Source organism: Ictidomys tridecemlineatus, unplaced genomic scaffold (assembly GCF_052094955.1).
Source record: "Ictidomys tridecemlineatus isolate mIctTri1 unplaced genomic scaffold, mIctTri1.hap1 Scaffold_583, whole genome shotgun sequence".
In the NCBI taxonomy this organism is placed as follows: Eukaryota; Metazoa; Chordata; class Mammalia; order Rodentia; family Sciuridae; genus Ictidomys; species Ictidomys tridecemlineatus.
Window position 1 is genome coordinate 43,336 of NW_027523944.1, and position 18,199 is coordinate 61,534.

An 18,199-nucleotide genomic window follows, 5' to 3' on the forward strand; every position below is an offset into this window, starting at 1 on the left:
GTAATCCCAGCTACTTGGGTGGCTGTGGAAGGAGGATCACAAGTTTGAGGTCAGCATCAGCAACTTAGCAAAGCCCTGTTTCAAAATGAAAAAGGACATGGGATATGGCTCAATATAAAGCACCCTAGGATCCAATTCTCAATACAAAAAAAAAACCCACAAATCCCTCTGATGCTGATTCATGGAGAATGGATCAGAACAGGTAGGAAAGGGATATTTCACAAAGTGTGTACATTTTCTCTCCAAGAGCCAGGTGGTCCCAAACCTATGAACCCCATCCCTCCTACCCCCACCCCATTTATGCTCCTGTTTTCAGAAGCCTCCTTCCTCTTTTCAGTTCTGTCTGCTAGCTCTCCCCCACCTTCCCCTCTCTAAAAGCCACTGTCTGTAGGTGAAGACTCCCCTGGGTTCCGCCTACCCTGCAGTCAGGGGTAATCCAGGTGGCTACGGCAGGGATGCCAGGAGGGCCTGGACACTTATTCTCCCCCTTTCTGAGACATGCTGGCCAGTTTCAGTTAACTCTGAGTGTGACCTTGGTGAGCCCAGTGTTTTCTGTTTTCGTTAATCTTCGTTTTCGGACAATCATCCTGCTCCTAAGAATGGAAAAGGTCAGCATCAGGGCTACAGTTTTCCATGGGTAATAATGGCCATGGCCACCCACTGGAGGAGGGGAGCACTAGTACAATGCTAGGTGAAGTCCCCCAGAGGGGGAAATTTTGCAAGAGACAGAGATGTCTGAGAGGGCTAGTAGGTGCCAGGTTCCCCTCCCTGACCCTTCTCCATCCTGTCACATAGCCCACACTATACACTGGTGCTTGTGGGTCTGAAGGGTGGGTAAGGGGGTAGGAAGTGATTGGTCTCAAAATCAGAACAATAAAGGCACAGGTGGCCAAGGAGTACTGGCTCACCTCGGCCATAGGAGCAAAGCTGCAGCTCTTATTGGTGAAGGTGCTCTGGAGGAAGCAGATGTTTGGCCACTGTAAGCCCAGAGGGGAGACACACAACCTTCACCAAGACTCAGGACAAGATAGCAAAGAGCCTACTCATATTCTCTGTGAAATGCAGACAAAGGAAAAACTGAGTCCTGTAGTGGGAGAACTGTCCAGGAGGTGTCAGAAGACCACAAAGAGGCAGCCAGGTCTAGGGTAGTACAGAGCACAATTTATTGGGGGACTCACTCACAGAAGCTGTGGTCAGCATGTCCAGGATTCTTGCAGTTTGGGTCAGAAGGAGGGGACTTACATATGGTCAGCCAAAACAGTGTATCTCAAGCTAGTAAAGAGGAGTCAAGCTCGTTCCTGTTGTATGGCAGCAGGGTAAAGCTCCACTGGCCTCTCTGATGGTCTGTTTATTTATGGTGTGTTGGGAACTCTGGGAGACAGACCAAAGTTGCTCAGGGCAGCATGCGCAGGTTGGGAAGGTTCAGGGAGGTGTATGTGTACAGTCCTAGGAGAGAGCTTCACAAAGAGAAAGCTCTGTGGAAAAGTGGTCATTCTTTATCTTGGAAGCAGATTTATCAAAGCAGAACTAGTCAAAGGCATTTCAGTCACGGGTGCAGATGAGAGATGCCCAGCTGCCTCTTCACCATCTTTGAGCTACCATTCTCCCAGACTGCAGGCAGCGGCACAGTTTGTGCATGTGCAACTCCAGGGGCACTCTTCTCTCCTTCAGTTATGACCACCTGGAGTTGTACAGTGTGGCAGCTACATCAGTCCCTTTTGGACACCCATCTGACCTGCAGTGAGTGGGAACAGAAGAGAAGAGGAACAGAGGTGCTCTCTGTCCCCACCCCTCTTGGCCACCACTCTCACTGAAAGCACATGGAAGAATACAAAAAGAAGAAGAGAATGGAGGCAGACCTCCATGGACCATACTTCTGAGGGGAAATTTGTGGCAGGCCGCAATAAAGGGCTGGGTTTTATAGGGCTTAGCACCGCCAGGTCGTGGAAGGAGTTCTGGTGGCCAGCTCATTTAGGACAGGGCAGGAGGGCAGGTGGGGGACAGTAAGGGAAGTTCCCTGAGGCCTGTTGTCCATATCCTTCACTCGCAGTGACCAGGAGTGAGCTGTCCATGTGCTTGAGTGTACCAAACGGCACTTGAGCTCCACTCAGCACGGGGGCGGAGGCAGCTGTGCTGGGGCAGAGCTGTGTAGAAGGGTGCCTTGACTTAGCCCAGATCCTGCGTGGCATCAGAACTGGTACATTCCATTCACCAGTTGCAATTGGATCTTCTCTCCCCACATAGAGTTGTGACCCACCCACCTGTTTGTTATGGTGTGGTACTTGGAGTTCTTTCTTCTTCACCACTTAAAAAGACACTGCTGATGTTACATTAAAATTGCAAAAATGCTGTGGTGGTGGTTCTGACCTGTAGTCTCAGCTGCTCAGGAGACTGAGGAGGGAGGATCTCTTGAGCCCAGGGGTTCAAGACCAGCCTGGGCAACACAAGGAGACCATATCTCAAAAAAGAAAAGAAAGTTATAGGAGGTGATTGTCTTAGGGGAGGGGGCTAAGCTCACGAGTAACTCCACATGCCTGCTCAAAACAGATCCACACAACACAACTGAACCTGAGACTAGGACAGTTTTCTGGAGCCTCACCACACCAGTTGTGTTCGTGATGAGGAAGTCCCTTCTGCTTTAACTTTGAAAAACAAACTATAATTCTGCTTTTCCTTTCTGCACAAAGTGGCTGTCCATCCCCATATAGCAGCTGTTATGGTATGCACATGAGGTCTGCAGGAGGTGAGATGGATGATTTGATTGTAAAATGGTGACCTAGTCAGATTAGCAATTTGATGGGCTCCTGGTGATAACTAGCCCGGTGGGGCAGGGCTGGAGAGTTGTAGATCTTGTTCCAAGCTCCTCCTGCCCTCTCTCTCCTTCCTGGCTTCCCTCTGCTAGGCCCTTCCTCCGTGATGTCCTGCCTCAGTTCAGGTCCAGAGCAATGGAGTTGACCGATCAGGGACTGAACCCTGAAACCATGAAACAAAATGAACTTTTCCTCCTCAAAATTCTTCTTGGACATTTTGGTCATTGGGAGGAAAAGCTGACTAACCCAGAAGGCCACCCCAAACCACTGGCATCAAACAGGAACCCTTTTATCATGTCCACCCAGACGTGCCTATCCCAGATGGGGACCCCAACCTGGAGCTCCGTACACATTCTCTTTGGTGTATTTGTTGTTGTTTTGTTTTTGCAGCTATTCTTACAAAAGGCCATTCTGAGTTCTAGAGGAAGGGGTTAGACTCTCTTGGTGAGAGTGGCAGGGCTGTGGCCTGGCCTGTGGTGTGGAAGCCCGTCTGTGGCCTTCTTTGGAAGATGCAACTTGTCAGGGGCAGAATATCTTCACCTTCAGACGGGCTTCCTGCACTCCAAAGCTGGGAGGTTATGCAAGAGAGAAGGGCACCATGGCAGACCCATGCCACACATGATGTGGTCAGGGTACTCCTCTCGCACCTTGCTGATGAGCAGCGGGCCCATGCCCGAGCCCATGCCGCCGCCCAGTGAGTGGGTCAGCTGGAAGCCCTGCAGGCAGTCGCAGTTCTCGCACTCCTTGTGCACCACATCTAGGACCGAGTCCACCAGCTCTGCGCCCTCCATGTAGTGGCCCTTGGCCCAGTTGTTGCCGGCCCCACTCTGACCTGTGGGGTAAGAGGAGGAGGTGACACACCAGGGCTGAGGGTCTGCAGCCCAGACCAGCACCTGCCTGAGCACTGCAGAGGGACTTCAGAGGAGGTGCCTTCTTCTTTAAATATTTATTTTTTATTATTTTTTTAGGTGGACACAATATGTTTATTTTTTATTTTTATGTGGTGTTGAGGATTGACAGGCCTTCCCCACACGGGGAGAGTGGGGCCACTACCTGACCCTCATGCTCAAGCACAGCTTCTCAGGAAGGGCGTTGGCCACATCTTGGCAATGTCAGCCTCCTATGAAGTCCCTGTCTGGAAGGTGACAGGGAGGTTTGCTCCTGGGTGCCCACCTTGTCTAGCTCGGTGAGAAAGGCCACAGCTGGTCAGCCACCCTGCCCATCACACAGGTCCTCCTGCTGAGGCCAAGTGGTCCAAAGACGAGCCAGGCCTGCTTGGCAGCTAGGCCTTCATGGCTGTTCAGAGATGTGAGCAACTCTAGAAGCGTGCTCAGCTGTAGCACTGCTTAAGCCCAAGTGCACCATGAGGTGCTGTGGGCTCAGGGCCTCAGGAAGCAGGCCTGCAGCTGAGCGGGTCCCTCGAGCCCAGGGCCCTTCTCTCTGCTTTAATGCTAGAGTGCTGGCCATCCATTTCAGAGTTCCCTGGCTCCTGGATGCAGGATCACTGCTGCGGCTCCAGATATCACATATCTGGATTGAAGGCAGGAAGAGGAAAGGTACCCTGCTTGCCTGTCATTTTCAGAGAACAAACCCTTTCTCAGTACATTGCCCCCACAGACCACCCCAGCTGTGGAAGCTTGGGTGCTGCCCAACTTGAAGATGGGTGCAATCCCCTACCAAACCCCGTTAGGCCAACATTGAAATTTGGGACTGTGCCTCTTCATGGCCCCTCTTGGGGCAGAAGATCAGCACTGTGAAGGGGGCCCAGGAGAGAACTGGCACAGTTCACAACCCCTCAATTTCCTGACCCTTCCAGAACTAGACAGGATATTCCTCTGTTGGTTACTAGGGACTGAAAAACATGGTATCCCTGAGTTACATCCCTAGCCCTGACCTCAGCCTCCACAGTTGCTGGGATTACAGGATTACAGGTGTGGCCAACATGCCTGTCTTGGGTCACATGATCTGTCCCTCCAGTGGTTAGGCACAATGACACTGAGGCTCTGGTGTGCCCTGGCTGTGTGGCCAGCTGTGAGCCAACCTAGGGGTCTTATTGGAGCTCCCAGTTATCCCCAGAACAAATGTCCATTAACTTTTCCTATACCCCCAATCTACCCTCAACAACTTTCTTCCTAAACTTGCTTTTTGGGCTTCTCCTTCACCTCCGGACACTGCCCCTGAAGCTTCCCAGCTTCCTTCCTTCTCTCCCTGTCTCCTCCTCTCCCTCCTGCCTTCCTTCCCTCCTATGCTGGGGATGGGGTCCGGAGCCTTGTACATGCCAGCCCAGTGCTCTACCCCTCAGCTTTGTCTCAGCCCTCCAGTTTCCTAATACAGTACCGGGCTGGGGCTGTAGCTCCAAGGTAGAATGTGTGCTCAGAAAGTTCAAAACTCGAAAGTTTGGAGAGGCTGCAGTGTCCAGCTGAGGGACCCCCCCACATTATCCCCAACTGCTCGAAAAGAACTGGGCTGTGGCCTGAAGGCCAGCCATGTAGACATCTCTTCTCAATACAAGCCTGGAGATCCCACACCACCAGGGATCCCCCTGGAGCCCTGTGTTCCAGATTCTGGTGTGGGCCGCACATGGGCCAGGGCTGGCTCTGGACTCCTGAGTGCTGAGGTGGAGTTGAGTGTTGGAGGAGGAGCCCCCGCAGCAGGGAAGAAACCCATCCATGTTTGCAGGGAACAGAAGACATGGCAGACGGTACATCCCACACTTCTACTTCAGGGGACTGGTCAATCCAGACCAGAACAGAATCAGGAACACAATTACACAGTGCTGGGTGCAGCAGCCTAAGTGGCTCAGTCCCAGTCCCCCTCCCCCTCGGGGTTGTCCTCCTGCGACGCCTCCAGGTCATTGAAGTGGAAGTTGGTCATCATGTCTCGTATAGCCAGCATCAACCGGTTCAAGCCTTGGTTGTGGTTCAGACCCCCAGGCACTCCTTCCTCTGGCCTCTCCCCCTGCAGCAGCGAGACATGTCTGAGCAGGGCCTCTCTGTGCTGGGACTGGGGACCTGGGGCCCAAGCAGGGAGATGCGTCATCAAGCCATGGCAGCCTGCACCCCAGCATGGGACCTGGACCCTCCTCAGGTCCCTGTCGAGGACATGAAGCTCTGAAAAACCAAAGGCACATGTCTACCCAGGCCAGTGCGAGGCAGGGGGCCGAGCAGCCCTGCGGCTCCCAGGATCTGTCGGGCCTGCTCCTGCACTGCCCAGCATGGTGCTGACGCTGGACATCTGCATGCAGATGACTGGCTTGAACCACTCAGCACAGAAGCTGAGACGTGCCCAACCTACCTCCACAGTGTAATTTGGCAACAGTGACCAGAAGAAGAGGGCAACCATGTTTCCATGGCTGACAGGACTTAACCTGAAACAGGAAGTCAAGAGAAGTCATAAAACAAAGCTAGACTCCCCTTGACTCCTCCCAACGCAGGTCAGGATCCAGCTTGGGGAGGGGCCATGGACACCCAAGGACAACTGGGAAGGAAAGGAAGGGGCCCGGGGGTGGCTCTTCAAGGAGCCTAGTCTGTGAAATGACCACAGCCAGCCTGTCCTCTGCCATGGACAGGCCTTGTTTCCAAGAAGAACTGCAGTCTCACTGGGCGTGGTGGCCATGCCTGTGCCAGTGACTTGGGAAGCTGAGGTAGGCGGATCATGAGTTCAAAGCCAACCTGGGCAAATCAGCAAGATGGCCCCAACATTTAAAAAAGTGCTGGGGCTGCAGCTCAGGGGTAGAGCATCCAGGTTCAATCTCCAGCACCACAAAACAGAAAAGGGCCGCAGGTGCACACTTCCTTCAGCACCAGGCCAGCAGAGAACAGAGCCACAGGCAGGGGACGCCACGGCCACTGTCTGCTGGATGCCAGGGCCACACCCATGCTCTGAGGAGGATAAAGCCCATGTGGGCAGAGAGCAGAGCAAGGTGCCTCTGTACCGCTGACTAATGACCTCCTCCTGAGCTACTGGGGAACTTGACACAATGGGCTTCACTGTGAACACACAGTCCCATTATAACTTCTACAAAGTTGGTGGGGAAAGGTGGGGCTGGAAGGCAGCCTGCCTTAAAAGGGAGGGCTGCCAGCAGCTCTGGGGCTTACCCCAGACAAGCAGCTCCTCAGCACATTTTTCCCCTGCCAGGATGGAACCCAGGTCACACATACTAGGCTAGTGCTCTGCCACTGAGCTAAACCCTGGCCCTTTTGATTTTGAGAAAGGGTCTTGCTAAGCTGTTGGCCTTGAACTTGTGATCCTCCTGGTCTCAGCCCTGAGTGTGGCCCTAACACCAGAAGTAAAGGTGAAAGGGCTCTTGTTGGCTCTGAAAGCTGCCCACACTCTGGGGGCAGCCTGTAGGCGGGCTCTGATGTGTTTCTTTGTCATTTTCTGTCCCACCAACCCACTCTCCTTGCCCAGCCTCACGGGCCTTCTTGCTGCCTTCCTGCTGCTCTGGGTATCACTCGGTGCACTTTGGACCTTACCCTTATCTCTAGGTTCTACAATTCTCATCTGTTCCTACCACGGCAGCTGACCACAGGCCGAGTGGCTTCTTATTCTGCTTCCCACTGCGTTTCTAGTACCTGCTACAAAATCTGGAAAGAAACGCTCAGAGTTGGGTGGATATGTGCAAAGGCAGCTGTGTCCTGAGTGTCACTGCTGCTCCCTCTTCCCTGTGGCTGACCGCTGGCCTTCTGGGCTGCCTTCGGTGGGCATCGAGCCCCGGGGAGCCCTGAGGCACTGACCTGGGTCTGCACAAGCACAGTGGGGGTGAGGGCATTACCTCTCTGGTCTGACGTAGGAGTAGATGGTATCCAGGGGAGGCAGAGGGTCAAACCCCGTCACAGACTGTGTGGTCACATCCTTTAGAAAGGGGAGAAACAGTGATGCTAGAGCCTTCTGGGGCAGGTCACTCAACAGAGAAAGGGAATGGGCTTGGCTTTCTGCCCCTGGGCAGAGGCATGGTGGGAAAGGTCAGGCACACAGGAAGTGCCCACGCATTCCATGATCAAACTCACTGTGGTGCCCAAGCCACACAGCACGGGCTGAACCACAAGTCACACAAAGCCGGCACAGCCCTGTCGGGCCTCTCTACCCTCTCCCGCCAGCACCACACTGTCACTACTCATCAGAACAAGCCTTCCTGGCCAGAAGAGGTTGGCAGTGCTGTCCTAAGGATCAGCAGAGCAGCTTAGGTAAATTAGTGGTGTCGAGGGCCCCAAGGGACCCCCTGTCCTGGCCGCCCTGACCTGCCTCTTCCTACATACCTGTGGTGCCCTTGAGGTTTCCCCACAGCAGCAGCCTGCTCTCAGCAGTGTTGCATGCAGGCCTGGCCACCAGCAAGGCAAGTGGGGCCAAGACTATGGGTCCAGCTGCTCCTGGATTGACCAGCACCCCAGTAGGCTGAGGGAAGGTACATATACCCCCTTTGGCCTCACCCACCGTCCTGCCTGTGGGCTGCCAGGAGCAGGAGGGGAACGGTCACACAGCCCACCATTACGCCATCCTCCTTACCGGGGGAAGCGCAGCAACAGCCTCCCTGATCTCCGAGAGGATCACATGGCGATGGATGTTTCTGGGTGCACGCTGGTAGAGCATCTTCCACCTGAGGCCAGGGCAAACAGCAGCAGATTAACCAGTGCCCACCCTGAAAACTGCTAAGCCCTTCCTCCCTGGCAGGTCTCCATCTCCCAAGGATCTCCAGCTTCACCCCCAGACAGCCAGACAGTCAGTCCATGGTGTGCTGAGTGAGTCTCTGAAGGACCCGAGTGTCACTACAGCTGCGGCACAGGGCCTGCCCCTGCTGGATAGGGTGGGGCAGAGAAGCTTCACAGGCAGCAGAACGTGCTCCTGCCCATTAAAACATCCCCTCTAGTGTGGAGAACAGATGAGTGCACAGTGAATATTGGCTGTGAGGGCCAGGGTTCCAGGGCCCCCACTCTCCCATCATTTCTTCAATTTTACTTAAACAGCAGAGGGCTTCCTCTGGGCAGTTAGGGGAGACTCCTGGCCAGCACAGACCACAGAGTCCTCACTGTACTACCCAGCCTGGCCACAGCAGTCCCAGACTACAATGCTAACAGGGCCAAAGGCCAGACCATGGGTGGAAGTGGGCCAGGGCTGCTGCTTGCTGCTATCTCTGCCAGCAGGTGTGAGCCTGGCACCTGCTATAGCAGATGTGAGAACCAGGCGCACAGCAGTAGGCAGGACAGAATATGGGCAGACCCATGCCACACCTTCAATCCCACCTGGACAGTGGTAGCAGCCTTGGGGTCTACATGCTCACCCACAGGAGAGCAGGGCTATGCCAGCAGCAGTAGACATGAAACCACTCTGGCCCACAGCATCTAACATCAGAGGGTGCCCAGAGAGGGCAGGAGGGGCTGACCTGCACGAATACCCAGCATCTCACCTGTTCACACAAGCCTCCACAGTGGGGTCCCCAGCGTCCACTGCCTGAAGAACCTCGCGAACATTTTCCTCCAGCCAGCTCATGGTGGCAGGCTATTTCCAGAGGAAGTGCCACCGCCCGAGGTACAGACTCACCAGCTGGGTAGGGCAGGGGGGTGGCTGTGGGAGCAAGGCCAGGGTCAGGGATGGGGGGCTGGGTGGAGCACGGCCAAGGTCAGGGATGGGGAGCTGGGTGTGGGAAAAAGGCCATGGTCAGGGCAGGGGACTGGCTGTGGGAGCAAGACCTGGGTATGGATGGGAGCTGGGTGGAGCAAGGCCAAGGTCAGAGATGGGGAGCTGGGTGGAGGAAGGTCAAGGTCAGGGATGGGGAGCTGGGAGTGGGAACTAGGCCATGGTCAGGGCAGAGGACTGGCTGTGGGAGCAAGACCTGTGTGAGGGATGGGAGCTGGGTGGAGCAAGGCCAAGGTCAGGGATGGGGAGCTGGGTGTGGGAGCAAGGCCTGGGTCAGGGATGGGGAGCTGGGTGGAGCAAGGCCTGCATCAGGGATGGGAGACTGGTTGTAGAGCAAGGCCAGGGTCAGGGATGGAGAGTTGGGTGGAGCAAGGCCTGGGTCAGGGATGGGGGACTGGGTGGAGCAAGGCCAAGGTCAGGGATGGGAGCTGGCTGTGGGAATAAGGCAAGGGTCAGGGATGAGAAGCTGGCTGTGGGAGCAAGGCCAGGGTCAGGGATGGGGGACTGGCTGTGGGAGCAAGGCCAGGGTCAGGGATGAAGGACTGGCTGTGGGAACAAGGCCTGGGTCAGGGATCGGGGGCTGGGTGTGGAAATAAGGCCAGTGTCAGGGATGGGGAGCTGGGAGGAGAAAGGCCAAGGTCAGGGATGGGGAGGTGGGTGGAGCAAGGCCAGGGTCAGGGATGGGGAGCTGGCTGTGGAATAAGGCCAGGGTCAGGGCAGGGGCCTGGCTGTGGGAGCAAGTCCTGGGTCAGGGATGGGGGGCTGGCTGTGGGAGCAAGGCCAGGATCAGGGATGGGAACCTGGGTAAAGCAAGGCCAAGGTCAGGGATGGGGAGCTGGCTGTGGGAGCAAAGCCAGGGTCAGGGATGGGGGGCTGGGTGGAGCAAGGCCAAAGTCAGGGATGGGGAGCTGGGAGTGGGAACTAGGCCATGGTCAGGGTAGAGGACTGGCTGGGGGAGCAAGACCAGGGTCAGGGATGGGAGTTGGGTGGAGCAAAGCGAAGGTCAGGGATGGGGAGGTGGGTGTGGGAGCAAGGCCTGGGTCAGGGATGGGGAGCTGGGTGGAGCAAGGCCTGCATCAGGGATGGGAGACTGGTTGTAGAGCAAGGCCAGGGTCAAGGATGGAGAGTTGGGTGGAGCAAGGCCTGGGTCAGGGATGGGGGACTGGCTGTGGGAACAAGGCCTTGGTAAGGAATGGGGAGCTGGATGGAGCAAGGCCAAGGTCAGGGATGGGGAGCTGGCTGTGGGAATAAAGCCAGGGTCAGGGATGAGAAGCTGGCTGTGGGAGCAAGGCCAGGGTCAGGGATGGGGGACTGGCTGTGGGAGCAAGGCCAGGGTCAGGGATGAAGGACTGGCTGTGGGAACAAGGCCTGGGTCAGGGATAGGGAGCTGGGTGGAGCGAGGACAAGGTCAGGGATGGGGAGCTGGGAGGAGAAAGGCCAAGGTCAGGGATGGGGAGCTGGCTGTGGAATAAGGCCAGGGTCAGGGATGGGGAGCTGGCTGTGGAATAAGGCCAGGGTCAGGGATGAAGGACTGGCTGTGGGAGCAAGCCTGGGTCAGGGATGGGGAGCTGGGTAGAGCAAGGCCTGGGTCAGGGATGGGGGGCTGGCTGTGGAGCAAGGCCTGGGTCAGGGATTGGGGGCTGGCTGTGGGATCAAGGCCTGGGTCAGGGATGGGGAGCTGGGTGAAGCAAGGCCAAGGTCAGAGATGGGGGGCTGACTTTGGGAGCAAGCCTTTGTCAGGGATGGGGGGCTGGCACTGGGAGCAAGACCTGGGTCAGGGATGGGGAGCTGGGTGGAGCAAGGCCAGCATCAGGGATGGGGAGCTGGGTGGAACAAGGCCAGGGTCAGGGATGGGGGACTGGCTGTGGGAGCAAGACCAAGGTCAGGGATAAGGAGCTGGCTGTGGGAGCAAGGCCTGGGTCAGGGTTGGAGAACTGGGTGGAGCTAGTCCTGCTTCAGGGATGGGCGACAGGCTGTGGGAGCAAGGCCAGGGTCAGGGATGGAGAGCTGGGTGGAGAAAGGCCTGGATCAGGGATGGCTGTGGGATCAAGGCCTGGGTCAGGGATGGGGAGTTGGCTGAGCAAGGCCAAGGTCAGAGATGGGGGGCTGGCATTGGGAGCAAGCCTGTGTCAGGGATGCGGAGCTGGGTGGAGCAAGGCCTGGGTCAGGGATGGGGAGCTGGGTGGAGCAAGGCCAGGTCAGGGATGGGAGCTGCTTGGAGCAAAGCCTGGGTCAGGGATTGGGGGCTGGCTGTGGGAACAAGGCCTGGGTCAGGAATGAGGAGCTGGGTGGACCAAGGCCAAGGTCAGGGATGGGGAGCTGTGTGGATCAAGACCTGGGTCAGGGTTGGGAGCTGGGTGGAGCAAGGCCAGGGTCAGGGATTGAGTGTAGGCTGTGGGAGCAAGCCTGGGTGACTTATGGGGAGCTGGGTGGAACAACGCCTGGGTCAGGGATGAGGAGCTGGGTGAAGCAAGGCCTGGGTCAGGGATTGGGGACTGGCTGTGGGAACAAGGCCATTTTCAGGGATGTGGGACTGGCTTTGGGAGCAAGGCCTGGGTCAGGGATGGGGGACTGGCTGTGGGAACAAGGCCTGGGTCAGGGATGAGGAGCTAGGTGGAGCAAGGCCAGCGTCAGGGAAGGGGAGCTGTGTGGATCAAGACCTGGGTCAGGGTTGGGAGCTGCGTGGAGCAAGGCCAGGGTCAGGGATTGCGGGCTGGGTGGAGGAAGGCCAAGGTCAGGGATGGGGAGCTGGGTGTGGGAACTAGGCCATGGTCAGGTCAGGGGACTGGCTGTGGGAGTAAGACCTGGGACAGGGATGGGAGTTCAGTGGAGCAAGGCCATGGTCAGGGATGAGGAGCTGGATGTGGGAGCAAGACCTGGGTCAGGGGTGCCGAGCTGCATAGAGCAAAGCCTAGGTTAGGGGTAGGGTACTGGCTGTGGGTGCAAGGCAAGGGTCAGGGATGGAGAGCCGGGTAGAGCAAGGCTTGGGTCAGGGATGAGGAGCTGGGTGGATCAAGACCTGGGTGAGGGATGAGGAGCTGGGTGGAGCAATGCCATGGTCAGGGATGGGGAGCTGGCTGTGGGAACAAGCCTGGGTCATGGATGGGGAGCAGGGTGGAGCACGGCTTGGGTCAGGGATTGGGGGCTGCCTGTGGGATCAAGGCCTGGGTCAGGGATGGAGAGCTGGGTGGAGCAAGGCCAAGTTTAGAGATGGGTGGCTGGCTTTGGGACCAATCCTGTGTCAGATATGGGGAGCTGGATGGAGCAAGGCCTGGGTAAGGGATGGGGGGCTTGTTCTGGGAGCAAGACCTGGGTCACGGATCGGGAGCTGGGTGGAGCAAGGCCAGGGTCAGGGATGGGGAGCTGGGTGGAACAAGGCCAGGGTCAGGGATGGGGTATTGGCTGTGGGAGCAAGGCCAGGTTCAGGGATGGGGGACTGGCTTTGGGAGCAAGGCCAGGGTCTGGGTTGGGGAGCTGGGTGGAGCAAGGCCAAGGTCAGGGATGGGGAGCTGGCTGTGAAAGCAAGGCCTGGGTCACGGTTGGGGCACTGGGTGGAGGCAGGCCTGCCTCAGGGATGGGGGACTGGCTGTGGTAGCAAGGCCAGGGTCAGGGATGGAGAGCTGGGTGGAGAAAGGCCTGGATCAGAGATGGGGGGCTGGCTGTGGGATCAAGGCCTGGGTCAGGGATGGGGGACTGGCTGTGGGAATAAGGCCTGGGTCAGGGATGGGGAGCTGGGTGGAGCAAGGCATGGGTCAGGGATGGGGTACTGGCTGTGGGATCAAGGCCTGGGTCAAGGATCGGGTGCTGGATGGAGCAAGGCTAGGGTCAGGGATGGAAGCTGGGTGGAGCAAAGCCTGGGTCAGGGATTGGGGACTGGCTGTGGGAACAAGGCCTGGGTCAGGGATGAGGAGCTGGGTGGAGCAAGGCCAAGGTCAGGGATGGGGAGCTGTGTGGATCAAGACCTGGATCAGGGTTGGGAGCTGGGTGGAGCAAGGCCAGGGTCAGGGATTTAGAGCTGGCTGTGGGAGCAAGCCTGAGTCAGAGATGGGGAGCTGGGTGGAGCAAGGCCTGGGTCAGGATTGAGTAGCTGGTTGTGGAGCAAGGCCAGGGTCAGGAATGGGGGGCTGGGTGGAGTAAGGCCAAGGTCAGGGATGGGGAGCTGGGTGTTGGAACTAGGCCATGGTCAGGGCAGGGGACTGGCTGTGGGAGCAAGACCTGGGACAGGGATGGGAGTTGGGTGGAGCAAGGCCAAGGTCAGTGATGGGGAGCTGGATATGGGAGCAAGACCTGAGTCAGGGATGGGGAGCTGGGTAGAGCAAAGGCTGGGTCAGGGTTAGGGGACTGGCTATGGGAGCAAGGCCAGTGTCAGGGATGGGGAGCCGGGTGGAGCAAGGCCTGGATCAGGGATGGGGGACTGGCTGTGGTAACATGGCCTGGGTCGGGGTTAAGAAGATAGGAGGAGCAAGGCCAAGGTCAGGGATGGGGAGGTGGGTGAATCAAGACCTGGGTCAGGGATGAGGAGCTAGGTAGAGCAAGGCCAGGGTCAGGGTGGGGAGCTGGCTGTGGGAGCAAGCCTGGGTCAGAGATGGGGAGCTGGGTGGAGCAAGGCCTGGGTCAGGGAATAGGAGCTGGCTGTGGAGCAAGGTGTGGATCAGGGATGGGGGGCTGGCTGTGGAGCAAGGCCTGGGTCAGGGATGGGGTCTGGCTGTGGGAGCAAGGCTTGGGTCAGGGATTGGGGGCTGGTTGTAGGATCAAGGCCTGGGTCAGGGATGGGGAGCTGGGTGGAGCAAAGCCAAGGTCAGAGATGTGGGCCTGGCTTTGGGAGCAATCCTGTGTCAGGGATGGGGAGCTGGGTGCAGCAAGGCCTGGGTAAGGGTTGGGGGGCTGGCTGTGGGAGCAAGACCTGGGTAAGGGATGGTGAGCTGGGTGGAGCAAGTTCAAGGTCAGGGATGTGGAGGTTGCTGTGGGAGCAAGGCCTGGGTCAGGGATCGGGGCCTGGGTGTGGAAATAAGGCCAGTGTCAGGGATGGGGAGCTGGGTGGATCAAGGCCTGGGTCAGAGATGGGGACCTGGGTGGAGCAAGGCCAGGGTCAGGGATGGGGAGCTGGCTGTGGAGCAAGGCCTTGGTTAGGTATGGGCGACTGGCTGTGGTGCAAGGACTGGGTCTGGGATGGGCGGCTGGCTGTGGGAGCAAGCCTGGGTCAGGGATGGGGAGCTGGGTAGATCAAGGCCTGGGTCAGGGATGGGGTCTGGCTATGAGAGCAAGACCTGGGTCAGGAATGGGGAGCTGGGTGGAACAAGGCCTGGGTCAGGGATGGGGGGCTGGCTGTGGGAGTAAGGCCAGGGTCAGGGATCGGGAGCTGGTCAGAGCAAGGCCTGGGTCAGGGATGGGGGACTGGCTGTGTGAGGAAGGCCAGGGTCAGGGATCGGTGACTGGGTGGAGCAAGGCCAGGGTCAGGGATGGGGAGCTAGGTAGAGCAAGGCCAGTGTCAGGGCAGGGGGCTGGCTGTGGGATCAAGACCAGTGTCAGGGATGGGATCTGGGTGGAGCAAAGCCAACATCAGGGATGGGGAGCTGGGTGTGGGAGCAAGGCCTGGGTCAGGGATGGGGACCTGGGTGGAGCATGGCCTGGGTCAGGAATGGTAGACTGGCTGTGGGAGCAAGGCCAGGGTCAAGGATGAAGAGCTGGGTGGAGCAAGGCCAGGGTCACTTATGGGGGATTGGCTGTGGGAACTAGGCCTGGGTCAGGGATGAGGAGCTGGGTGGATCAAGACCAAGGTCAGGGATGGGAAACTGGGTGGAGCAAGGCCAGGGTCAGGGATGGGGAGCTGGCTGTGGGAATAAGGCCAGGGTCAGGGCAGGGGGCTGGCTGTGGGAGCAAGGCCTGTGTCAGAGATGGGGAGCTGGGTGGAGCAAGGCCAAGGTCAGGGATGGGGAGCTGGGTGGAACAAGACCTGGGTCAGGGATGTGGAGCTGTGTGGAACAAGGCCAGAGTCAGGGATGGGAGCTGGGTGGAGCAAGGTCTGAGTCAGGGATTGGGGACTGGCTGTGGGAACAAGGCCAGGTTCAGGGATGTGGGACTGGCTTTGGGAGCAAGGCCTGGGTCAGGGATGGGGGACTGGCTGTGGGATCAAGGCCTGGGTCACTGATGGGGAGCTGGGTGGAGCAAGGCCAGGGTCAGGGATGGGAGCTGGGTGGAGCAAAGCCTGGGTCAGGGATTGGGGACTGGCTGTGGCAACAATGACTGGGTCAGGAATGAGGAGCTGAGTGGAGCAAGGCCAAGTTCAGGGATGGAGAGCTGTGTGGATCAAGACCTGGGTCAGGGTTGGGAGCTGGGTGGAGCAAGGCCAGGGTCAGGGATTTAGAGCTGGCTGTGGGAGCAAGCCTGGGTCAGAGATGGGGAGCTGGGTGGAGCAAGGCCTAGGTCAGGGATGGGGAGCTAGGTGGAGCAAGTTCTGGGTCAGGGATTGGGTACTGGCTGTGGGAATAAGGCCAGGTTCAGGGATGTGGGACTGGCTTTGGGAGCAAGGCCTGGGTCAGTGATGGGGGACTGGCTGTGGGAACAAGGCCTGGGTCAGGGATGAGGAGCTGGGTGGAGCAAGGCCAGGGTCAGGAATGGGAGCTGGCTGTGGGAGCAAGGCCTGGGTCAGGGATGGGGACCTGGGTGTGGGAACTAGGCCATGGTCAGGTCAGGGGACTGGCTGTGGGAGCAAGACCTGGGACAGGAATGGGAGTTCGGTGGAGCAAGGCCAAGTTCAGGGATGGGGGGCTGGATGTGGGAGCAAGCCCTGGGTCAGGGATGCGGAGCTGGGTAGAGCAAAGCCTGGGTTAGGGATAGGGGACTGGCTGTGGGAGCAAGGCCAGGGTCAGGGATGGAGAGCTGGGTGGATCAAGGCCTTTTGTCAGGGAATAGGTGCTATGTGGAGCAAGGCCAATGTCAGGGATGAGGAGCTGGGTGGATCAAGACCTGGGTCAGGGATGAGGAGCTGGGTGGAGCAAGGCCTGGGTAAGGGATGGGGGGCTGGTTCTGGGAGCAAGACCTGGGTCAGGGATGGGGAGCTGGGTGGAGCAAGGCCAGGGTCAGGGATGGGGTACTGGCTGTGGGAGCAGGCCAGATTCAGGGATGGGGGACTGGCTTTGGGAGAAAGGCCAGGGTCTGGGTTGGGGAGCTGGGTGGAGCAAGGCCAAGGTCAGGGATGGGGAGCTGGCTGTTGGAGCAAGGCCTGGGTCAGGGTTGGGGCTCTGGGTGGAGCCAGGCCTGCCTCAGGGATGGGGGACTGGCTGTGGGAGCAAGGCCAGGGTCAGGGATGGAGAGCTGGGTGGACAAAGGCCTGGGTCAGGGATGGGGGACTGGCTGTGGGAGAAAGGCCAGGTTCAGGGATGGAGAGCTGGGTGGAGCAAGGCCTTGGGCAGGGATGGGTAACTGGCTGTGGGACCAAGGCCTGGGTCTGGGATGGGGAGCTGGGTAGAGCAAGTCCAATGCCAGGGATGGGGAGTTGGGTGGAGCAAGGCTAGGGTTAGTGATGGGGCGCTGGCTGTGGGAATAAGGCCAGGGTCCGGGCAGGGGGCTGGCTGTGGGAGCAAGGCCTGGGTCAGGGATCGGGAGTTGGGCAGAGCAACGCCAAGATCAGGGATGGAGAGCTGGGTGGATCAAGGCCTGGGTCAGAGATGGGGACCTGGGTGGAGCAAGGCCAGGGTCAGGGATAGGGAGCTGGCTGTGGAGCAAGCCCTTGGTTAGGGATGGCTGGCTGGCTCTGGTGCAAGGACTGGGTCTGGGACGGGGCGCTGGCTGTGGCAGCAAGCCTGGTTCAGGGATGGGGAACTGGGTGGAGCAAGGCCTGGGTCAGGGATGGGGGACTGGCTATGGGAGCAAGACCTGGGTCAGGGATGGGGAGCTGGGTGGAGCATGTCCAAGGTCAGGGATAGGGAGCTGGCTGTGGGAGGAAGGCCAGAGTTGTGGATGGGGAGCTGGGTGTAGCAAGGCCAAGGTCACGGATGGTGCGCTGGCTGTTGAGCAAGACCTGGGTCAGGGATGGGGAGCTGGGTGGAGCAAGGCCAAGGTCAGGGATGGGGAGCTGGCTGTGGGAGCAAGGCAAGGGTCAGGGATCGGGAGCTGGTCGGAGCAAGGCCTGGGTCAGAGATGGGGGACTGGCTGTGAGAGGAAGACCAGGGTCAGGGATGGGGGACTGGGTGGAGCAAGGCCAAGGTCAGGGATGGGGAGCTGGGTACAGCAAGGCCAGCGTAAGGGCAGGGGGCTGGCTGTGGGAGCAAAGCCAAGGTCAGGGATAGGGAGCTGGCTGTGGGAGCAGCATCAGGGTGCAGGATGAGGGCTGGCTTTGGGAGCAATGCCTGCGCCATGGTGGGGCCTGACTGTGGGAGCAAAGCCTGTGAGCAGACCCCCCAGCAGGACCTTCTGGAGCAAAAAGAGGCTGTCTCTCAGCTACTGATGGATAGTTCACCTCCTGAAGGGAGGGTATACAGGTCTGGACTTTGAATTGGTGCTGTCTGCGCTCCTCAGCTGACTGAGTTGCTCAGTGTACATGTGTGTCTACAGAGATCAAGTGCAGAGGACGAAGGCTGCCTAGGGGACAGGGATTCTGGGGTGGACCCCCATAACATGTTTTTCTTTCATTTATGTTTTCTGTTTATTTCTGGTACTGGGGATTGAACCCAGGGGTACTCTACCACTAAGCCACATCCCCAGCCTTTTTATTTTTCATATCTTATATATATTTTTAGTTCTAAATGGACACAATA

The 18,199-nt window shown here is 58.3% G+C and overlaps 1 pseudogene; it reads right to left on the minus strand.

Annotated features, from left to right (window-relative positions):
* Positions 1 to 1,141: 1,141 nt before the first annotated feature.
* Positions 1,142 to 18,199, minus strand: part of LOC144374120 (ribosome quality control complex subunit TCF25-like) — a 34,799-nt pseudogene continuing 17,741 nt past the window's right edge.